At 41.1% G+C, this 25,763-nt stretch overlaps 1 protein-coding gene across 2 annotated transcripts in view; it reads right to left on the bottom strand.

Annotated features, from left to right (window-relative positions):
- dok4 (docking protein 4) overlaps window positions 1-23,220 on the bottom strand; it is a 64,821-nt gene extending 41,601 nt beyond the window's left edge. For both annotated transcript variants that reach the window (XM_029454859.1, XM_029454850.1), the window contains exons 1-2: window positions 22,885-23,220; window positions 3,923-4,040 (exon numbers count right to left, since the gene is read on the bottom strand). The gene's annotated coding sequence lies outside the window, so the exon portion shown is untranslated. The remainder of the gene's footprint in view (window positions 1-3,922; window positions 4,041-22,884) is intronic.
- Window positions 23,221-25,763: the final 2,543 nt, after the last annotated feature.

The raw sequence follows: 25,763 nt of genomic DNA, 5'->3' as shown, positions 1-25,763 counted from the left end.
ATCTATTGTCTCTATCTATTACTATATCAAGTAGTATTATCAGTGGTAGTGTTAGGACTCTTACAAGTGCAGTCAGTAATTATTAGTGGCTCTGCATATTAAAACAATAACACATCAGCCAGAGTTTGCAGTTGCTGCACAACAACATCAGTCACTCATCTGTCATCTCAAAGGCTTCTTAACACAGCAGGATGACTTGGCTCTATGTATTTCCTGGGAATACTCTTCACGGTGTACACTCTACAGCACTAGTATACAAGGATACTGAAGAGCAGCGTACTGACGCCTTCAGCTGTCTCTCTCTGTCACCTGAGCCTCTCTTGCAGGTGGTAGCAGACACGAGTGTCCTATACACAAACGACCAATGATGGGTTTCATGAGAGAACAGTTTTCAACAGTTCGAGCTCCAGACTTTGAAAAATGTCCTTATTGATGAGGAGGACTGATTATTTTGTTGAGGCTAACATTAGCCATATAAGCTAGTTAGTTGTGTTTCTTTTAGCTTATTGTTAATGCAACATAGCAAACATCAGCTGACATACCCTAATAAAGAGGAATAACACATGAAGGTTGGTGGAGGATATATTAGATGGATTAAATTAGTTATTTTAAAGCAATAGTTTGACCTTTTGGGAACAATGCTTAATATCTTTTGACAAGATCAATATCACTGTGTGTGTCCTGAATATCAAGCAAGTGCCACCAGGAGGTTAGGTGACTTTAAAAACACAATTTGGCATTTGGCGTTGCACGGATTAAACAAATGAGATATAAAGTGTGAATAAGGTACCTTTACAGGTGTTAATAGGCATATGTTTTTGCCTTTGGACCAAGCCAGATTAGCTGTTTGCCCCTCCAGTCTTTATGCTGAGCTAAGCTAATGGCTCTAGCTTCATATTTAGTGTACAGACATGAGTGCACTCTTGTGTCACACTCATACACAAGCCCATTGGTTCCTATTGAGGAGGTACATCTTCAAGTCACAATTATAGTGTTACATTCTTCAAAAGGCTCAGTAACTTCCTAAAAAAGCTGACTGTAGTTTTTATCAAACAGGAAGAAATGGTGCATTTGTTTGGGACTGTTTTCAGCCACTGATTCATTTGCATTTGGGGCTTGCACGAGTACTCACGTTAATACCTCTGGGGGCTGCACAGTTGGCAGTTTCAAATTGTATACATGGGGCTTTAATTTTGGTACTTCAAAATGTTGATGAAGCAAGTTTTGGTTAACATTTCCCCTTTAATGTTTGCTCATTGAGAGAATGGTATCTGATTACAACTTATTTTGTTAATACACAATATAATTGATCTGAAGAATATACCCCACAATAAAAACGAGGAATACACAAAGCGATAGCTGAGAAGCATGTGAACTGGCTGACTGTTCAAGCTGTATGTGTACGAGTCGGCTGTTTGTGTGTACAAATCTGCATCTATATCTGGCAACCACAACGTTTCCAACAGACGTGTATATGTGTGTGTTCCTGTATGTTTGTGTGTTGTGACCTTTATCCTCTGAGTATTTTTACTTTCTTCTCAGGTTGACACTTTTGTACATCAAAGATCACATCTGGTCAGTATCTCTTTACGCCTAGACACACACACACACAGACACTCACACACACACTCACACACACACACACACACACACACACACACACTCACACACACACACACACACACACACACACACACACACACACACACACATACACACGCACACACACACACACATTAATATGATTACTGCCACACACACACACACACATCACAGTGAGCCATGGGGACACACATAAACACACAGCCACCTGTCTCTCTAGCCTCTCGCCTGCAGAGGAATGACTCATGAAATCAGTCAGGCAATCAGCCCCTATTCCTCCATGCCTGTCTCCTCTCTTCTTCTTCTTGGTTCCTTCCTGTTACTAAATTCCCTCTTTTTCTTTTATTCTCACTTATTCATTCCTTTTCTGAACATGTTAGTAAGTAGAGATCAGTCAGTCATTTATCTAAGGGGACATACACACGAACATGTTTCCGCTTTAAAACGCATAACTTCTGCTAAGTGTATGCCTAGCATCGACAACACTAACCCCAAAAGCAGAAACGTTTGCTGAAGCCTTTGTAGTTTGAAAACTCTGAGGTTGTGTTTTAGTCTCAACGGGTAGAAACAGAAACCTTTAAAAACGATGACGCAGACACATCGTTCACTTCTTGATTGGCACCAGCCCTGATTCGTTCCGTTCCTATCACATGACACTTTTCAGGAGGAAAACAAACGACACCAGCCTCGACTACCAGTGTCTAATTCCACATGGATAATGAATTACAGGCGTTGCTGAACTGGTCTATGCTAGCAGCTGTTTTATAATGCTAATACTTCCTACAGTACATGTGCAGGACAATAGTTCTATACAATAGTGAGCATGGAGGACTTTCTTTTTGTTAACTATGCTGGTTAGTGTGGCTGTAGCCCAATAACCTTGATAACACACCTGCTGTTTGGTTTACTAGTGTTTTTCAATCATTATTTCATTATTCTACAATTCAAGGTCAAATTCCCTTTGGTCACGCAGAGTATAACAGCTGCAGCATTCAAATCAATATTAAAATGAATTAATGTGTCTAGATGAAGACAGTTTGTATTCACAGCGGTCATCTATGTATTCACAACCACACACACACACACACACACACACACACACACACACACACACACACACACACACACACACACACACACACACACCTTTACTAATTAAGCAGAACTAATTACAAACCCCAATCTTCATTGATTCCCTTCACTGGTCCAATTTTTAAAAAGTGCAGCACACACACATCAAACATCCTAACCACACACACACAAATAAAAACATAAACACCAGAGAAATTGATCTGCAAGTCAATCAGGCAACTCTATCTGGATTAGATTGTGTTCCCAGTTTATTATTGGATCTGTCAATGGGCACATGACTGGCACACAGCGCCCAGCAGAAATCTATGGAGCATTTCACTTGGGGGATAGAAGCCATTATAATTCATTGGGGGTGAAGTTTATTATAAGGAATTGATTGGTGAAAAGCAGTCTACTCTATGACACCCTCTCCCTAACAACTCCCATATTTCTGTATATGTGTGTATGTGTGCAGCAGGTGTTCAATAGACACATGGATATCCTCTTTATTATATCTCATCACTCAATCAATCAATTTAATTTGTCACATCTAATCATAAAAGCGGTCCGTACTGAGGCACCATAACACTCCCGACACTACTGTTGTTTATTAAGAAATAATTCCAACATTTACCTTATTTTTAAACTAAATATTTATGTTCTTACATTTTAGTACTAATGTACAAATTAGTCAAAGCGATTCAACATATTAAAAAATGAGCTTTAGAACTTTGGACAGAGCCAACGTAGCTGTTTCCGCTTGCTTCCAGTCTTTATTGTAAGCTATGCTAACCACGCCTGTGTAACACAAAGAAATTAGGTTAATATTTGTATTCTCATCTCACTCTCTAAAAGACAGGAAATAAGCATATTTCCCTAAATTCCCTTTTAAAACTTTTTTATTGGTACTTTTTTGATTATGGTATTTCTTATTGGCAGCTTTTATCTATTTATTTATTTATTTGTATTATATGCATAGGATCGTGTAAGCTACTCGACACCTGAATTTTCCCAAAGGAGATGAACAAAGTATATTCTAGTCTAGTCTATTCTATTCTATCAGCAGCAAAGCTTCAATTGTTCTTGTAGTACTGTCAAGACAAAATGCTCCATAATTGATTACATGTCCTCTCGAATTTGCAAATCAAGAAGGAAGGAGTGAGGAAAAACAACAGGCAAAAAGTCAGATGGGGAGAGAAAAGCATAAACAAAGGGAGAGAGAAAGTGAGTTTGGGTTGAAAACACTCACCTACAAAACTCCATTGTTGTGTTGAGTGGTGAGAAACCAGTGAGGGAACATATCGTTGCTGGTGCCTTTGGTGGAGGCCGACCTCGAGTGATTCAGGGGCACAGAGCAGGAGAGGTGCCTAGAGAACATAAGAAACTTCAATCAGAGCAAATATTTCTTTTTCAAGTTCGGTATGTAACAGGTCTGCTTCCAGAAAATAGCCACCGCTTCGTACTTGTAAGACACAACTGGAGTACAAAACTGATAAAAGGTCTCAATTTCTCCAGACTACTCCGTCTTTATAATATATAGTAATAAAAGTATTACACCCTAAACCAGCTCACAAATACAAACTGTGTGCTGTGTGACAGATCTTAAACAGAGTGGAGACACATTTACCACTCTGGGTTTACTGAAAGTGCTGCGAACCCGTATACTCGACTCAACTTGACTCAACTTGGCTGCTGCTGATAACAGCTCCTATACCTACTCGCTGCCCTTATCACTTCCTGTGCATGCTCAAACAAGCTATAAACATGACAATGGTAAATTATAACATCATAAAATCATCCAGCAGACATGGTAGTTCTGGCCACTCCACTAATGTAGGTCCAATATTCACTTTTAGCTCTGTTTTGGTCTCTACTGAAATTGAGCCCAAAACAATGAACTGAAAGTGACTAAAATGCTCAGTGTAGAGGACATAAATGAATGGGAAGCGGTTTGTGTTAACCGGCTCCAGGAGCTCAGAAGGTCTTGTTAGAACTCTGTTCACTGCTGTTCTGCTGTGTGGCTGTAGCTGTGGCTCTGCACTACGTACATTTGATTCTTATTTGTGTTCTTTTTCATGGTTAGTAGGGTGACGTTTTATTTGTTTTGACCTTTAAATAATTTATGTTGTGCATGAAAATGTGGTTGTAATGTAATACACTGGAATAATTAACAGGATTGCAAAATATTAAATGGTGTGGAGGTCACTTTGCCCGATGCTTTTGTGCTCCCATGTCCCAGAGTGTGCTCAGGGCACGTGGTCATGATCCTCTGACCCTGACATATCCACAAACAAGCTTTTGGGGCCCCTGAGTCCTGGACCAGTTGACCGCTTTGCAAAGACACACTGAAACAAGTAATTGCTCGACTTTTGGGAAAAATGTATATAGTCATCGAGGAAACACCACTCTGATCTCTGTCTGTCTGCCGGTAAGCTTATTTTACCAGACTGGAAACAGGGTAATTAGGCAACCTGGTAATACAATCTGTTGGAAATAATTGTGTTCAGAGTCTCCAATTAAACGGTGAATTGTTGGTTATACCCTTCAGTTTTTTTTTTACAGATTAAACAAATGCTTTGCAAAATGGCAAACTATTTCTTTAATGTAAAGTAGGCAGACGGTCCTTTCAGAAAGAGAAAGCATTTCAATACTGTGAGACAGATGTGAGACAGAATGACTTGTGAAAATAATTATTTTTGCTGTGATGGAAGCAAAGTCAGACAAAAAGGAAACAAGTGAGAAAATCTAAAGTGGGGGAGTTTAAGATGAAACAGAACATTTCAGAAGTTCATTTCTTCCCCTCTCTCTCTCTCTCTCTCTCTCTCTCTCTCTCTCTCTCTCTCTCTCTCTCTCTCTCTCTCTCTCTCGCTCTCTCTCTCACTCACTCACTCACTCACACACACACACACACACTCATGTCTCTCCCCACCCCAAGGCTAACACTTGGGAAAGCGTCAGTCTGTCTGCTCATAACTATCTGTCACAGATAACGGTGGGGATAAACACACACACACACACACACACACACACACACACACACACACGCACACGCACACGCACACACAAACCAGCACTCCCATGCTCACCCACAAACACGTCCCTGGACAGCTGGTCCATAGACAGACAAGACACTCAGTCTCCAGCCCCATATCAGATGATTGTATGCACACAGTACAAACACACATACTCACAGCCATAAGCACTCACAGTTATCTTACACATCACAAGAGCGCCACAAGAAACAGCTCTCTTCAGACCTTCAGAGGGTACGCTGTTTAGATTTGTGAAATATTTGGATACATTTATATTGAAATAAAAAGACTGTTGTGGTCTTTTTATCCCTCCTCAGTTGCTCTCCCTGAGGTTTCTTCCATTTTTTCCCCTTTAATTTTGGGGTTTCTTTTAGGAAGTTTTTCCTTGTGCGATGCGAGGGTCTAAGGACAGAGGATGTTGTAACCTGTACAGTCTGTAAAGCACACTGAGACAAATGTATAATTTGTGATATTGGGCTATACAAATACATTTGATTTGATTTGATTTGTGGAGCCATAGACACAAAAGTAACTTGCTTTATCAACAACAGATGTGATTTGGTCAATATGACCATGCATGAACAGCACTATGTCACATGTTTAAATGGGGGAAGGGGGGGGGGGTCATTATGTCATTGAGTGAGACTGCATGAAGGCCTATATTCATGCAGCACAGAGTACAATAACTGTGATAGTCAAGTGACAATTATGTTCATTTCGCAGCTGAAACAGCGGACCAGAGGTGGGTCAATACAAATGGTGTGCTGCTGTGTGATGCGGGTATAAAACATTAAGCTTGAGCCTCTGCCTTGAAGCAGGTGCATTGTTTCATGGAATCAGACATAGAAAATAAATCATGAAATGCATGAAACATATGACTTATATTTCCATAATGTAGATATATTTCAACACTACAAGCAGGATCAGATAACACGCATCCTGTTAAAACACATTCTCATCATTTACAGCACCCAGGGTTCCTTCCATTATCAGAAGCCCCAGTGCACAACACAGCCATCCAGATCTTCAGGCTTTTCCTTCATCCCTTCATCCACCACCACCAGTGTCTAGACTCCATGGGGGGGGGGGGGCATTCCTGTCTACTCATGGCATCTCTATCCCCTAATTGGTTGGGTCTAACCGTCAAAGACTCACATCTAAACCTCTTGAGTGATTCCAAATCGAACATTTTTTCTCCGAAAGCCTTTAATATTTAATGTTCCCATGTGCCCAGACAGCTTTGATACAATATACTGTAGTTAGATGGAGAATACTTGCCAGAATTTAAGTACTGGCTAAACAGTTAACCTTAAAATCTGCCATATTTCTGATTCCATAATCAAAATAAAACTTGAGGAACTTTTGATTGTTTTTTAAATAGTTATTCAAAACATAATCACTAAAAAAACTGAATCCTACTGAATCCAAACTTAATCAATATTAAATTCCAGCATAATTGAATTGTATCAAATAAGCATTGAATGGCTGTGTATCTCATTGTTACAAATGTAACTGTTTCTGTTTTGCTTTGTATTAAATTGTGGACCACAAATCTAAACACATATCATCAAAGAGGGAGAGAGATACACCCATAATGAATACAAGTGCTGCATTAAACCTGTTCTGTGCACTCTGTGTGTGTGTGTGTGTGTGTGTGTGTGTGTGTGTGTGTGTGTGTGTGTGTGTGTGTGTGTGTGTCTTTGACAACAAACACACACACACACACACACACACACACACACACACACACACATGTGTGTATCAAAGAAAAGGACAGAGCCTCTTCCTCTGTCTCTCCGTGTCTCTCTCTCTCACATACACATACATGCATATCATTAATCTCACGGCATAATAGCTCCAGTGCTCAAGAATTTGGCAACAGCTGTGAGTCAGAGTTATCAGGGACATGGATTGACATTTTGGACGAAAAAGAAATCAAAGGTTGTAGGTCAGAGTGCTGCCTGCCTCTCCCCGTCTTCGCCTTTCTTTCCATTACCAGTTTCATCTTATACAAAACATTTGAATTATTAATGACGTTCTCATTGATTTTGACATCAAGGCAGTTGTCACGCTCTCCCTCTCTCTCAATTTCAGAGATTGGCACGAGACAGCGACTTCATCTGGAGCTGGGTCGTGGGGGATTAACCATCTTCAATATCTGTTGTTATATACTGTGAGGTATTGTGCTTTAGATACTGATGGGACTGTGAAATGACCGGCGAGAGGAGCCGCTCATTATGGAAATATGTTTCTTCACTTGTAATTAAAAATAAATATTTTATTAATGTGTCCTCCAGGAGTCTGCTGGACGATTTAATCAAACTACATGTTTATGTCATAGCCATCAATTTTAAATATTGATAAAGAAAATGTTTGTCCCTTTGGTATGCAATAGAAAGGGCAGGGGGATAGACAGCGGGGGACATAGCTGTAGAGACATTGAGTTGGTGATTGTTGAAACAATGGAAAGTCCTGACCAAGATGGGTTTGGTGAGTTTTATTTGGTTGCGGTCTAGTTTGAATGAACACATTATTATTAAAAGCGGCTCAATTACTTTCATGTAAGGGAGAGCAGTGTGTCATGCGTTCATCATCAGAAGGCTAAATCTAAATCCAAACGATGCTCCTCTTTCGTTCAGCCATCACTGCAATTATGTGTCATTTTACATGCACTAAGATGTGTTCACGACAACCCAGCATCTGTGCTAGGCTAAGCTAAACACATTGTGCTGTTGAGACAAAACAGTTACTAATCTTCTCATCTGACTCTCTGCGAAAAAGACAAACAAGCATATTCCCAAAATGACTGAACGTCCCTTTAAATTCCACTCCTTATCTGTAGTCATGCTGCAACAGAAACTCAGACACAGAGGCAGCAGCAGCTTTATCACGCAGCTCATCTACAGCGTGGTTGTAGGAATATAACAGGCCTATTATGATATAACTACTCTTCATGTGATTCTTCATCACGGTAATGTAACAACTGCTTATGACCCACAGTCACTAAAGCAGATTGTTATCAGGATAAATATTCCAGAGACTTAATTGTCAGCCCTAACCCACGAACACTGAGGAGGGGAAAGGAGTCAGATAAAGGTCAGTGATCACATACACACAAACACAGCCCACCTCCCTCCCACTCGTCATAACTGTCAAAGAGTAACGGGCCGTGACACACCAGAACCGACAGTAATCACAGTTGTTTTGGGGCTGGAAAGGCAGATGGAACAAACATAATACAGATGGGCATGGCGGCCACACACGTTCATGTCTATACACACCTACACAAAGAAACGGAGAGGAAACAGATGAGGAGAGCTGCTGTGTGGCTTCTGTAAGCCTGCTTATTACTGCCCTTTACTATACACTGTTTTTTAGACTTTCCCATTGCACCCCTAAAAGTTACAACTATGCACTCACTTAACGTCAAAAGTTATTTTGCTTCATTGCATTCGATTTTGCAGAAACCAAAACAAATATTCTGATGATCCTTTCACTGGGTTAAGAGCTGTGCTAGTACTAGTGCTCATGTGTGTGATCTGATACCAAATAGTGCTCTTGCTGCTCATGGCCTGTATTTATCAAACTGCTAAAAGTGAAATTTAAGCAAAAACAGTGAAAGAGATTACTAGAAACCTTCACTGTTACTCCTATTTCCAAATATAAAAAAAGCTAGTATTAGTATTAGTTAGTAAGTAATTGTAATGTTCTTAGACATTGGATATGAGTAGATCATACATGATGGCAGTAGGAAAACAGAGGTGAACACTCCCTCAAACATGTTTTGGAGTGATTGTGATTCTTAACTTTTAGCGAAACATTTTATTTACCCGTATATAAAGCCTTTATATCATCTTTTACATTATCATGCCTGTACATTCTTGTTCTGATGACCTGGCTCCCGCTGATAGAGAGGGCTGGTGCAATACTTTGGGAAAACATAGCCATAAGTCCCACATCAGCTCAACACTGGCCTCTCCTCTCTGGCATCCTGTCAAGCATAAATCATTTGTATCACACTTTGTTTAGTAAGACTGATTCAGTCTTTCTTTACAGCAGGGGTGGGGAACCTCCGGCCTCCGGGCCGTATACGGCCCGCGAGACCATTTGATCCGGCCCTCGTAAAACGCACGCAAAAAAAATCCACTAGCAAAAGACTAGACGGCAATATTTTAAACGGCCGACTGACTGTTTTTCCTGGCCAAAGTCAGGGTCCCTGAACACAACACGAGCAGTACATGTCATCACGTGCTCACGTCATGTCAAAAAACTTCAATTTTAAACGAGACTGTCGTTGACATCAGTGAACGCAGCATGGCGAGTGTAAAACAGAGAAAGCTGGACGCAGAATGTCGCACTTCCAGGAGAAATGGACGAACGATTATTTCTAAAAGGCCAGTGTGTCTAGTTTGTGTGGATGTACTTGTGGTGATGAAAAATAATCTCAAGCGTCAATACAGCACGAAACATGTCAAACTGCACGAGCTGAAAGGACGAGTGCGTTTGGATAAAGTTAACGCTCTTCGGCGGAGTTTGGCCTAACAAGCAGCTCTCTGCAGAGCGTAACATAACAACATGGAGAGATAGAGAGGTAGACCATCACACCAAGAACAGACTGTTCCACCACTGCTGTGCAATCATCACTGCCATGTGCAATACTCACTTTATTTTCTATCAACCACTTGGTATTTATATTATTTTTTATTTCTATTTAATTATTGTGTACTGCCTTTTTACTTCATATGTTCTTTTGCTGTGACAAGGTAAATGTCCCCGTTGTGGGACTAATAAAGGATTTCTGATTTCTGATAAAACAGAAAGATAGTGTGTCTCAAAACATTTTTGCAGAGGTTATGAGTTCAATAATTAGTATGGCCCTTGACATGAAAAAGGTTCCGCACCCCTGCTTTACAGCATCCTGTGAGCAGCAACTGGAAGCTTAAAGTCATTTGTTCTGTTCCAAATACATGCAAGACAAAAATACCTACAAACTATCATTTGTTTTAACGTCATTCAAAGCAGTTTTAATCTATATTTCTATATTAACAATGGATCAAATGACTTTGCGTAATGTAAAAGGTGTCACTGGTAGTAAGTGATGAGCCCACAGAGAATTATCCACAACCGTGCCATCCCCTCAGCTCCACACAACCTTTCTGCCTCTGTCAGTTCATTGTTTGCACTTCAGCATTTAGCTTCAGTCTCATCGCTCTCAAGCTCATTTCCAGCAGCAGCATGCGTCTATCTCTCAATTCAACTAATTCAAATGGTCTTTATTGGCATGAAAGGTTCAGGAAACAGTGCTGCCAAAGCATCAAATAACAACAATACACAATATCAATAATAATACAAATATTAACACAACATTATGCTCGCTCTCAAAAACGTATGTGCGATAGATTCAACCAGGAAGCTAATAATGGACTAATACATATGATAGTAAACAGTTCAAAATGTTAGCTAATCTTCTGTATATGTCATACTTGTGTCCTACACATATAGCCTGTATCCTATAGTTACCAGCCGTGACAGCCTTGTGAGTGTGTGTGAGTGTGTGTGTGTGTGTGTGTGTGTGTGTGTGTGTGTGTGTGTGTGTGTGTGTGTGTGTGTGTGTGTGTGTTCTTTGTAATATTGTTGCAACGATTGCAAAGCTTTACAGGTGTGTAGTTGAGATCAAAGTAAAGGCTGAGCACGAAGATGGGTGTGGTCCAAACAAGAAGTAGGGGGTAGGAAGGAGAACAGAGCTGGGCACAGAGAGACAGAAGCACGAGTATCAGGTAAGTTTGTTGAAAGAAAGAACCCTCTCCCCATTTAGACAGAGTTTTGCTGTTGTGTCACAGTCCGCAAGTTATTTACCTATCAAGTATCCAGTATATGAAGCTCAGCATAAGGACTACCTTTATGCTTCATTCATTCTCAATTCTCTCCCTCACTCCTCCAGCTGCTTCTAATCAGCTGACTATGGGTGTTCACTCTTTTAGTTAACCAACTGGATTTTGCCACGACCTCAAACAGCCAATCGTGTTGCTGTCAAACTTTGAATCTGTTCTCCTCTCTGCGATATGGCAGCGGCCCTCCTCCACCCCGTTCACCTCCAGGCATCAGATCCAGCAGCCAGGTCGAGCAGAAGTCCCAGCTCATCAAATCCAGATCTTCAGCTTTCTCTTCATCTCATCACCAACACCACCACTGTATAGACACCATTGGAAGGTTCACCACCCCCTAATATATCATGGTGGGGTCTGATTGCCATCAGATTGTACTCAATAACTGCTCTTCGGATATTTCACCAAACAGTGAAATGAAATATCCGCCCTTCACTGTGTCTGCTTACTTTTGATGCTAAGTGCATTTAATAGAAACCACATATGACTACCCTGCTAATAATTCAGATCGATGCCACTTTTGAAACACAATGTACAGAGTTCAGCAGTTTCTCGTATTGTATAAGATGTAGTGGATTCCCATTTCAGCCGGCAGCAGCTGAAGAGGCAAACCCTGGTCGAAAAACTGCTATAAATATTTTAGTATGCCATAAGCTGTTTCATCAATGTGAAGCTGCCACTGGTGTTCAGCTATCTGACATCTGCACGTGCCCACACACACACACACACACACACACACACACACACACACACACACACACACACACACACACACACACACACACACACACACACACAAACACTTTCTATCCCATCAATGCTGTGAAAACCTTCTCAACAAGAGATACACATGAAATGTGGCTGAACAAATTGGGAAATGTGACTTCTAGTCGTCCAGCACAGCAACACTGCCTTGCTGTGGTTACAGGTCCAAAGGAATTCATCAGCTACTACTCTGATCACATTTTTACTTTACAATCTTTACTTTACAATTCCTAACTCAGTTTCAAGATTTCAAAAGTGTGTGCTCCTTCAGCAGATAGATTTTATTCTGCCTCAGTATTTTAATTATACACTCTTCCAATGCTCTTGACGAAGGTCCAGAGCGGCCGAAACATTAGTATGATCAATATTGTTGTGATGCTGAGCAAGAGCAGTGTGCAGGGTCTTCTTTTCTTGCCACTCAAGTGATACTTTCCTTTGGAGAAACAAAGATGTTCTTCTCCTCTTGATTACAGGCTTTTAGTGTAGTCACTACTTGTCTTGAAAAATGTGTAAATTGTGTAAAACACTATCATATACTGTATATGTATTCTGCTTTTACAATTTATGGAAGCTAATAGTGACACTTGGACCTTGTTCAGTTGGTTCGGACCAAGGAATAAGAAAGATCCATTGTTGCCTTTTAGCTCTGGTGTGGTTCATGCTCTCACTGGCTTATTACAAACATTGGACAGTTTTGGTGATGTCATCCTGCATCATCAGTGCTACATGGACCAGTGTTAGGAAAACAAGTCCATGCAGCACTTTAGTGAACCCCATGTGTGTATTAATTCGGTGTGGTGTCACAAAGAGCTCACGGAGACGCCTGGTTATCAGCATTATTAGTTGAGACTGCAGATGAAGAAGAGCCGTGTTTAGCTGTAATGTTATCGGGGATAGTTACCGTGTGGTCACTCACTTTTTATTGAGGAACTGCTACATTCACAGAGTCAAATCCCTCAACTCATGATGAAGTGCATACATGTGAAAGCATTCTAAAATATTCAAACCTAAGATGCTATACATTAATCATTACTGTTTAGAAATATTGATTTTTTTATACATGGAATACGGCAACCTCCCAGAATTCAGCATGACATATTTGGTATCTTTATTTTCCATTTCTGTGCATTTGACAACAGATGTTTGTGAAAAAAAATGATTTGATATTGACTATGTTTTCTCTATGGACATTGTTACATATAGACTGAAGCACAGTTTGACACCGAGGACAGACGGCCAGGACCCTGCTATCCATCACACTGAGGAGGGAGACACCTGGGAGTAAAACTGTACAGTAAATCATCAGACCATAACACACACACACAGATATATTATAAACTTATATTTATAGAGGGTCGCCCATTAGAGTCAGGTTAGAATACATCTACCATTTCCATTAACACACACACACACACACACACACACACACACACACACACACACACACACACACACACACACACACACACACACACACACTTGTTTTAAGGTGATACTCTCTGAAGTGGTGGAAGACTGAAATGAGCGAGTGCTGAAATGTGATGGGAGGATAGTGAAGGTTGAACAACTTACACAGTACTTTAGTGGAGTACATTCCAACTAGAACAGAATACAGAGGTTTATCAAGTAAATCCCACTGAAGGAGTAGTTAGTTTAACCATCATATATGCATATAAAGATACATTCTGATCAAAAGTATGAAAGTCCTGAGCCTGTTACAATTGCAGAGGATTTCCACAGAGACCATCAGACCACAGTTACATGAAACAGCAAATGTAAAACCTTTTAGATCAGAGGTGGTGGTTGCTACACACAGGTGGTGTACTCAGTGCTTAACCTGCAGAGCAAAACTGCAGCCAATCATGCTACAATCTTTCATATATTCTATATTTCATATATTCAGTGGTGTTAATCTGTGTAAGAGAGACTTTTGTTCCAATTTCTCCTCTGAGCAAATCTTAAAGGATAGGTCCTGTGATAATTTACAGATTCCTTACTGTCTTATCCCATGAAAACACCCAAACCAACGAATGAAACTACTAATACATATTGTGTGTGTATCCATAGCCTGATATATCTTCTTCCCCTGCGCCATAGAGACCCATTGTTGTCCTAAAATGATTAAAAACACATCAATGAGACACACTGTTGCACTGGGTGACATGTTCCTTCATTACCATGAACACACACACTGTAGTTTATTTGTACTCCCACATACACCGACCTTGAAACAGATCGTTGATGTTTTGCCCTCATTGTTCTCCATGAAGTTTGCTGGAAGTGATGTAATGTAGCCCCGGTGCGCTTTATGTAGAGTGAGCACTGCCGGTCACATGGTAAATTAGGCAATTTGGCCTTGTGTGCTCTGATTATTTTGCATGCAGTTAAAACACCAGTCATAATGTGTTTTAATGAAAACTCAACTGGCATTTGTTCCTGGTGTTCTTCACTAATGTTTTTGAAGAAGAAAATAACGGGAGTGACAGGCGAACCACCTTTTAAAGGGATGTATTTTATTTTTAAGTAAGGGCTGTGGTGGATCTAGATTACATTTAATCTTTACATTTACATTTAATTTAAAGCTGAGTGTCCACAGTGGCGACTTTTTCCAATTGTTCCCAATGAGTAGAGAGAGTATGCGACACACTAGAGAAAAAGCTGCTGCATCCAGTGGACATGAAGGGTTAAGCGTAAACATCGGAAACAACAGTCTACTGGTTTTTGGTTTTGACGGTCATAGGTTATCTTCATTGCCTGTCGAGCTGAGTCTGCTGAACTCAGTGGCCTGTCAATCTCAATCATACAACTTGAATGAGAGGAGGGACTGAATAATGGGATAAGTGATGTTTTGTACGAATGATCACAACCCACCGCAAAACACAATCAACTTGTTATCACAGATCCTCCTTTCACTCCGTCACTCCACACTCTTGTCTTGCCTGTTTTATCTATGTCGGTTTGACTAATTTGTTTTCCGTCTTTGTTTTAGCTGTTTTAACTTTTAAATGCACTGTAAGGTGATCTTGGGTGTCCTGAAAGGCGCCTCTAAATAAAATGTATTATTATTATTATTATTAATTTTAGCTGCACAGTTACATTAAATAGTTGCTAAGGACTGACTAATCTGGCAACACTGTCTGCCTGCAAGCTTCATGGAAGGGTACGAGTTGGATGAGTGTAGTTAAAACACTAGTAACTAGCTCATTTTGCAGAGCTAAAAATATCAAGCAAACACATCGAAGCACATTAAGTTAACTGGCCTCAAGAATATTGTAGCATCAGGATACTAGTGAAGTAATCTACTACTAGGTCGTCCTCAGACGGGCCCTCCATCGGTGCTTCCAGTCATCCTGATCCTCCATTAAAACCAAAACCCTGCCTTTAAGGGAGCAGCCATTTCCACTCGGAAATCCTTCCCTCAATCTTTTCAGTGACGTTCTCCCAGTTCTTCTGGACTATATTCTCTTTTCCCAAAAACACACGTAGATATTTTATTCCATCTCTTCTCCAGGTGAGGCTCTGGGGAAGAACTGGGAGACCGCTAAGACACTCCCCGACAGCGAGGGCTTCACTTTTCTTCCAATTCACCCTCGCTGCCGATGCTGTGCTAAAATCATTTACAATATTGGTTAAAATATCTGCTTCCTTCTGACTTCCAATGACAACAATGACATCATCTGCATAAGTAGATAAAACAATGCTGCTACTAAAACCAGGTAAAAACAGACCTTGTAGATTGGAGCGTATATTTCTGAGGAGAGGTTCAAGGGAGAGCGCATTCCTGACAGAGCACAACCTTGCCGGACTCGGTGAAACTAGAGGGATAATCCATCTCGGTGACGTTTTGAAACCGAGACCGGACCAGTGCACCCTATACTTTAATGTCTAGCAGGATGGCTAAAGACATTTTCTTGACTTTGGGGATTTCAATATATCCTCGATCTCTTGTGGACTCACTGATTTATTTCTAGTTCCACTATATCATCCTCCAGGTCTTTCATAGATCTGGTGATGTCTTGTGTGACATTGAGGGTGTGCTGTTGACAAAGCATTTTTATTTCAGTTTTACCATGGTCCCACCACTGCCTAAGACTGCTAAAATCCCCCTTCCTCTGTCTAAAAACACTCCAGAAATAAACCACCTGCCTCTTTTACCTTCTCTCCTCCCAAACCACCTTCCCTCTCTACCTGCACCTCTTCTCCCTACTTTTTTTTTTTGACCTCACTTCCTCCTACTTCACCTAGAATATCTTGGTCATTTTTCCCCCACAATTATTAAAACCACATACCTCGTGCGCCAGGTCGGACAGAGCCCGCTCCGGTGGAGATCCCTGCAACGGAGCCACGGCTACCCTCGGCAGAGAGCCCTCCGCCGCAGTAGCCACCGCCCCTCCAGGACTAGACGGAGCTGGGTCCCGCGCCTCGGACAAGCTCTTGCGGTGTGTCCCTCCTCCCCGCAGCCAAAACATGTCATACCCGATGAGGTGGCAAAAATCACGTAGTCTTAATCATCCACTCTAGCATGGAAGCGGAGGTTGAGCTCCACATCCCGGTTATTAAGAATCACATAAAGCTGTCTACGGTGAGACATGTTTAAGTAATTGAGACTTACATCCAGACAGAATCTGAGAAACTCATTGGTTATAAACGGAGGGACATTTGAAATAACAACTTTGGTTGCCGGTTGAGTGAGTGGCAGTACCTGCACAAACATCTTGTTCACCACGATACCTGTCTCAATGACGCGGAGCACCTTCTCCAGCTGGTCCAGGACTTAATACTGCTGTGTCTGACTTTTTCTCCCATAGCTAAACCAATATCCTCCACGCTACACGGGAAGCCGGCAGACATTTTAATGCCATGCTTCCTCGTGAGCTTGGCGTATTCCCCATTTACCATGGCGTCAGACGCCGTCCGGTGTGACACTGGCAAGAGAAAACCCCACACACACCTCAAACAACCCACTCACCAAAATGCACCAAAAGTCAACTAAATCAAACTATCACCAGTGAATTAAGTTAAATTAACACCCATTATTAACAAAATAATCAAAAAAGAAAAATAGCACACGCTCAGCGTCTCACTCACGCACAAACTCCCAGCATGCACAGAGAGACAGAGAGAGAGTCAGCCTGGACTCAGTCATTTACAGATGTGGAATGTGGCAGTCGGTTGGCCTTGAGCACTAATTACAGACCATCTTTTTCTCTCTCTCTCTCTCGCTCTCTCTCTCTCTCTCTCCCTCTCTCGCTCTCTCTCTCTCTCTCTCTCGCTCTCTCTCTCTCTCTCTCCCTCTCTCGCTCTCTCTCTCTCTCTCGCTCTCTCTCTCTCTCTCTCTCTCGCTCTCTCTCTCTCTCTCTCTCTCTCTCTCTCTCTCTCTCTCTCTCTCTCTGTCTCTCTCACTTGCTTGCTGTCAAGGCCAGTCAACCAGAAGCTGACTGCACCCACAATCCTTTGCTCCGAGATCCAGTCCCCAGACACAGAAAACAAGCAATGCCCATGATTCTCACACACACACACACACACACACACACACACACACACACACACACACACACACACACACACACACGCACGCGCAAACGCACACACAGAGTGATGCTGGTGCTCCAGCTGCTGCACTTGAAGCTGCCTGTACTGATTATGATCCATTTACACAAAACCACCAACTCATTCATTTAATTAAGTTGCTGAGCTTGTTAACTTGATGAGAAAATAAAATGAAAACAAGCAGTCAGGGCGAGCTCCCCACAAACTAAAGCTACATTTAAAGAGTGAAAGAACACTACATGACTTTACTGAATGAGTCACTTTAAGTAAGTTATAGATCTGACCTTTAACAGCCATTACTATATTAATAATCATATCAACAATCTGTTTGCATGACCGAATGGACTTCCATGCCCAAGTATTTATTCATATTTCCAACAAAGTTCCCAGGATTGACTTCAAGCATCAAGAAAAGCCTGAACAGAACCAGGATGAGGTCATGACAGAGTTCAAACTAAATGAAAAAGATAATAAACAACGCAGAAGTAGAAGACAGGTATATATATTAGAGGGCTTCATGAAGACCTGGACCCCCAAAAAACCTTAAAGGATCATTCTGGTTAATTCATTTTGGATCCCTTCTGTTGGTTATAATAAGATCGTACTTACCAATGTAATTCATAAGCATTTTAAATACTCCAATAAGTCCAAAGGGGTAAAAAACACAAGTAAACAGACGATCAAGGGTTCCACTTGCTCAATACAACAAAACAACTACTGTACATATATCTGAACTAGAATCACTGCACTGTATTCCTCCGCCAATCAGTCAAGTTGCAATTTGCATCCAAGTTTACTCATAAACTATAAGAGCATCCAGCGACACATAAGTTCAACCAACCAATCAGCCCACAGTCCAGTCCAGAATCTGGAAGTGGTCATACTGTATCAATCAGGAAAAGGACTTTTGGCTTTTTGCCTTACCACAGAAGATAGACTGATTTGGGGAGAGAAAGGGGACGACATGCAGGTGGAATAAGGACACAGCCTTATTACATGGGAGGCCCTCTCTATCAGGTGAGCTTACATTTATCTTTATCAAACTAAGTGTGCCATTTCATAGGAATCTAGACTTGTCATGTTATGTTCTTTCTTTGTTGTCATCTATTGTATATGAGGCAACCAATAGGAGTCATCTGGCATCAGGACTTTAATTTTGGAGTTTCTTTTCAAAAGCACAGATCAATGTTCAGCACTCAGTTCCATTTCCATGAGAAAACTGTCCAGTGTGGCATGTGGATAGGGGAGAATATTTGCAGGTGGAAGGGTGGACGGTGTACATACTGCTCTGACAGCAGACATAAGACGCCCATAGGGTGCTACATGATGACATACTATCCTCTGTCATTCCCCGTTTCCTCGTCCATCTCTCCTTATAGTTTATTCTCTACGTCTTATCAATCTGCTCCCGTGGTGCTCCCACACACACATATGCTCATATTTATTTTTCTCCCTTAAGAAATTGTTTAAGTAGAGCAGCTTAATAGAAACTGAAGTAGAGGACACAACCAAATTGTCACAAACAAACAGCTTTAGTGAGACCAACGACTATGCCAGACATGTGTGCATGTGAACAAATGTGTGTGCGTGTTAACACACGTCTGGCAAACATCATAAACCAGAGCTCTGTCTAAAGCCTAATTGTCACTTTGTCCTCATGTAAAAACAGGCTGTGAGTTGTAATAAACTGAAATAATAGTGTGGAGGACAAGACCAACACACACACTCGTAATGTATCATCACAGGCAGGTGACTGAGCACACTACTTACATTCTTTGAGTTTGGACACAGGGGTTATTTTGGTGTCAACGCTCTGATCGTGCATTGGTTAACAGATTACCGAGGAGCTTGTCAGTTTCAGGATTTCATTTACACTTTTCATGCTTTGAAGGAAAAGTTTAATGTTATTTTTCTTATTGGTAACTAAGCCTATGAAAAGACCAAAACCAACAACTCTCAATACTTTCCAACTCCCCAACGCTGTCTGTGGCTCTCAGCCCCAAGCCCATTGGTTCCTACTGAAGACGTAAATCTCAAATAAAATATATACTTACATTTTGTTTTTTTGTTTTTAAATTTGAGTAATTTCCAGTGTTAAGAGAAGCTAGCAGCTAACTGTGGCTAGCGAAGGTACAACCTACTTCTTAAAAAAAGTTAAGCAATATTATTAATCTTATCCTTTATTTGTATAAAGCTCCATAAAAGATGTCATAATTAACAATTTTTTGATTGATTCAACTTTTCATTGACAACATATAAAGAAATATATTGATTGAGTAACAATTTTTAGAATTATTTTCATAATAAAACATTCATCAACCTAAAGAAATAGCTCAACATCTAGGGGGATACACTTATTCACTTCCTTTGTAATGACTGAATAAGATGCGTGAGATTACAAGATCAATATCAATCTCATGTGTGTTTATTAAGTACAGAGCTGGAGTCAGGACACAATTCGCCTAGCTTAGCATAAAGACCTGCAGCAGGGGTAAAGCAGACCAAAAAGAACACTTACTGAGGCAACTCTAAAGCAGATTTATTAACATTAACATGCCGTATCGTGCTTGTATATTCTGTACGCAAATACAGTCTGCACAGTGAGGTTGCCAAGTTAGGTGCTATTGTTCAGTGAACTACAACTGTGCTCACCAACCATATCTGGCAACCGGCACTATCGCCGGAGACACTGTGCAGAAGTGCTGGGCAGATGTATGAACTGTAAATAAATAGGCTGTTTGTAAGATCAAATGTTTTTTACTTTTTATTTTTGCAAAGTAGTTGAGTTTGGACTGATTTCTATCCACATTTTCTCTTTCAAAGTTCACAAAACTTTCCAATTAAAACTAATAAAATAAACATCAAATTAATATAATGAGCCCATGCTGCCCTAATTACTCTCACAGTAAACAATCTATGTTTTAGGTTGGTTTATAATATAAAGCGGAGGTATTGGATCATTAGCAAGACGAGAGACTGCTACAAAGAAGTCTGTAGTGAAACAGAACTGTACCAGTCTGACTGTAGTTACTGTAGCATCACCAATTAAGCCATGTTAGAGAGATAGGAATACTTAGTCTCTCTCTCCCTCCAATACAACGTTCAGAGCCTGAGCCAATGGAGCAGCTGTCAAAGCAAATTAGAGCAGGAAAAACAGTGGAGAGAAGTCTCCCTCCTCCTCCTCTGTCCTCCCCCTCCTCCTTTTCTCATTCTCCTCTCAACCTCCTTCTCACTATCCCTCCTTACTTTACCCTCCATCCCCATCTCCTCCTCACTCCCTCCATCCCCTCACTGTATTCCCCTCTCTCCTCATTCACCCAGAGACAGAGCCACAACACACACACACACACACACACACACACACACACACACACACACACACACACACACACACACACACACACACACACACACACACACACACACCTGAATACAAATAATGTAAAAGCATGCATGCACATTGTTCAGGATACAAACTAGACAGCTCCACCATGAGTGTGTGTTTGTGTGTGTGTGTGCATCATTAGCGCTATACAACAGATTACACACACATGACAACTGCAACAACTGATCCATTAGTAAGGAGGTATGCTCAGTAGTAGTAGTAATATGTGTGCATGTGTGTGTGTGTGTGTGTGTGTATGTGTGTGTGTGTGTGTGTGTGTGTGTGTGTGTGTGTGTGTGTGTGTGTGTGCGTGTGTGTACTTATCCTTATAAGACACAGCCAATGCCACCGAGGTTACAGTTATAGTTCATGAAGAACAGGGTCCACACAGTAGACACACATAACTCTTAATGAATGGTTTTGAAGATTAATATCTTCAACATATAGTAGTCATAACCACACTAGTATATATCGTCATCATGTGCCTCTGATGGTAACAAAGTGTGAAGTACTAATCCTTAGGACCCAAAAACTCCAGCATTATCAAACTCACCGACCAGGATATTAGCAGGTTCCCTTTATGGCTGCTGAGATAACAGAGACCTGCGCTTCACAGCACTAAACATTATGCAAAGGCACTTTTCAGTTAGGAATTCGATTATTGGACAATAAACAGACAGATAATAAAAAAGTGCAATAAACTCACCCCTCTTTACTACAGACAAACCAAAACAACTAATATTAATACATTAAGTCAGTGAAAACTGGACTCCGGCTGCATTTAATGATTTGCCTTGGGTTGATGCGAGTTGTTCGCATCATTTCCCCCCAATTAAGGTGATGAGAAGTCGCTACCTGAACTTGACCCATAGTTATTAAGAGCTCAGTGCTACACTAACAGACATGATGTTTGAAAGAAAATCCAAACAACTAACTCTGGAATGTCAGCTTGACAGACACTAACTGCATCTCTAAAATGAGTCTATATCATGGTTGGAAGTACAGGAGAGAAAATATTGCCTCACCACGGGGCATACTGTTGAGAAAAGGTCATTGTTTTTGTTTTTCAAATCAAATTATTTTCATGATTGTTAAATCTACAAATAACTTCTCTATTAATCCACTTGGTCTACAAAAAGCAAGAAGTTGTTTTTAACAACTTCATTTCAAAACAAGTTGGGCAGCTGAGGCCAGCTGCATTTTTGCTTTAAAGAATATAGATTTATTTGATAATTTTTTTTATCTGATATTAGCCTATTGCCTTTGAACAAATCACAGATTAGGAATAATTATAGTTATCACAGCAAAATACTCCTCTGGGTTTCTAAAGAAATATATGATTAAATATATATATTTAAAATAATAAAATAGACTTTGATGGAGCAGAAATATTATAGAAACTTATAGAAACTTATAGTGTGACGTAGTCCATAAGTGACTGTAAATGCCATGTGAGTGCCGTTTATCGTTTAGTGAATGAACAATATAAAGCTGGAGTGAAGTCGGACCTCCAGGCTATAGCAGCATTATGAAATTGCATTGGGCATCGCAGATAAACAATAATAGGGTCATCATAGCCCTCCATGCATGTTACCTGGATGACAGCTGACCGTCGGAGAGCTCCAGCTGTGGTGGAAGCTGCGGCGGGGCGGGCGGGGTCCCGGTGTTCGGACGGGGTCCCTGTGCCTCCTGGCTCCGCGGACTCTATCCTCCGCTCCTGACCTTTCTGCTGCAGTGGCTCTACCAGCTTTAGTCTGCCTCCTTCAGCTGCAGCAGACGCCACAGTAAATCCAACAGGACCGCTGGGGAAACGCTGCCAGTTGTCTGTTGACACACGGATGGTTTGTTTTGTACGCAGCGGCAGCGCTGATGCGGCTCGCCGCCCCTCTCTCTCCCTCTGTACGTATGTGTCTCCGACGATGAGCCGTGCGGTGGCGGAGCGGACAGGAGCCCGACAGGAGCCCGACAGGACAACACATACACAAAGACAAAACACGCCCAGCCGGCCAGCCACGCTCCAACACGACCCGCCTACTACCGTAATACTGAGCATAAAGCCTCCGTCTAAAACTGATCAGCACCTTCTTATGACAATTTGGCCCATCGTTAATATATTCTGAGACAGCAGGGCTGTTACCACATGTATTTCATTCTCCAGTGTGTGTTCAATTGTTGTCATTCATGTAGGCTGATCATTAAAACAACTGAAGCCACTGCATGACCTGGTAGTAATCAGCCATCAAACTTACAGCACCACCTATTTCACTCCAAATAGTTCACTGTGGCTTTTTACTGTGTGAGCTGGCTTAGGTGGAAGGAACAAACTCTGGGTCCTGAAGGACAGTTATGCCTAAAGTTAAAATAATAATCATATTAATGGCTACTTTTAAAGGAAATTTAAATTGGGGGAAATATGCATATATTTGCTTTTTTACTGAGAGTTAGATAATAAGATTGACACCACCCGCATGTATGCACAGTAAATATAAAACTCCCACCACCAGCCGGTTAACATCGCTTCGCATATGGACAGGAAACAGTTGTTCCTGTAGTCTCGTCGTGGCCGTGGGGTTGCATTCCACTGACTTTATTTCTGTTGTTTTTTTCATATGTAACTATTTCCATATACCTCCTTGAGGGGTTATTGCAAAATAAAGAAAATACAAAAATCAAAACAGTTCAGAGTCAAGATGCAAAGCACAACAGGTGGACCCCTCCACAGCCAACAGATGAACTGGAAAGTAAAATACCTGCAACAGAATAGTGAAACCATTGAAACCTGCGATAATTCAACTGTGCATGTAAGAACTCCACTCACCTGGGTAGATCTTTATGAAAGCACACAGCAATCTCCATTTGGCTGCCTTCAGACCTCCAATGAAAGCCCAGTTTTTCATTTCAGATTATGTCCACTTGAAAGTGTAAGTGTGAATATCAGGGGAACTTTGTTTCCTCTAATAAAAATGTATACATAAAGTATGTCTGCTGGAATGAGAGAGGTGGTATATGATGGTGAGGAGACAATCCATGTCATTTTAACCATTGTGGACCAACCACATGATATGCAGGTAGGTTATTATGGAGTTCCATTAGCCTACATGAGAAGGTCAGAGGAGCTCACACATCAATTTTGTGTGGCAACGGTACAGTTTAACTAATAGACGGTTTGAATGGGGTCAACTGTGAGACTCAGGGGAGCTGTACCAGTTACTATCAAAATGATAGATGAACACACCGCTCTGCTTCTCGCGCTGTTCACTGAGAAATGCTGATTGGGGAGCTTTCGGGTGTCGCATCAGTGCGTTACCTTGGATATGTTGGATATGAGCACCGACACCATCAGTCACCCTGACAGCCGATCAATCAGCCAGCCAATCAGGTGAGACTATGAGTGAAAAATGTAGGGTGGTGGCATGGCGCCTGGTGGTGCTGAAAGTGTACACCTGCTGTGCACTGAGCAGCTCAGGTCTGTCTGTGAAGGCTTCATCCTTTACACCAGGCCAATTAGGCAAGGTTTAAACTGAATGTTGGTCCTGAAAAGGGACTTGGTTTTTCAGACTGTTTACAGTGACAGTTTTACAGTTTTCTTGACAGATGTTCCCAAAGTTCAGCCACAGAGATTCAGACTCTGTGGAGTTATGGTAGTTGTCTCTTTGAAAACTCATATATACATTTCTTGTTCCAGCCGGGCCCCTTTATAGCTGACAAATGCTGCTAACTGCGATGTGACCGAACATGACGTTGTAGCAGCGCTTGCTACTGTGATGAAGTTAGAGATAGAGCACCTCCTGCATCAGGTGTGGACATCACCTTCCCTTTCCTCCTGTATCTTATCGTAGCATCCTATCAAGCATTTAGACTTTGGAACAGTGTCAATATGCTTTTCACCCAAGGATCGTCTATCGTCAAGACACATTCATTAACTTAAAGGTTAATGGTCCATGTACTAAACAGGATTACAAGTAGAATATCTCTGCATTGTGTTAGATTATCATTGAAATGTGAGATACGTGTAAAAATAGTGAGCAAGGTTGCAAAATAAAATGTACTGTACATACATTTAGACTCAGCAATATGTTGCTCTGAGCTGCAATCAGTTTCATGCATTCTATGATGATTCCACATTATAGTACAACTTCTTGGTCTCAGCTATTAAATCAAACAAAGATGTTTGATCACAGAACACTTTGTGATTATATAGACTTTATGTGCTATTTATAAGAAATATTAAGTCATATTAAAGTTCATATGTCATATGAATGTTGAAAGCAGAGTCTTATGCACCTGTGTGTAATAAGGTTTTGTCTGCTTGTCTGTTGGTCTGTGCTGACAAACTGACCGCTTGTGTGTCTTGCACTATGTAATTGGTTGCTGTCGGATTGATTGAAAGTATAAACCTGTTGATTGACATGTCACTACTACACCTTTGCTTAGCGTTTGGCTGTATTTCAAGGAATCTGCTGTTCATTTTTC

This window comes from Cottoperca gobio, chromosome 3 (assembly GCF_900634415.1).
Source record: "Cottoperca gobio chromosome 3, fCotGob3.1, whole genome shotgun sequence".
In the NCBI taxonomy this organism is placed as follows: Eukaryota; Metazoa; Chordata; class Actinopteri; order Perciformes; family Bovichtidae; genus Cottoperca; species Cottoperca gobio.
The sequence above is the reverse complement of the archived record's forward strand: the minus strand, read 5'-3'. Positions and strand labels throughout refer to the sequence as shown.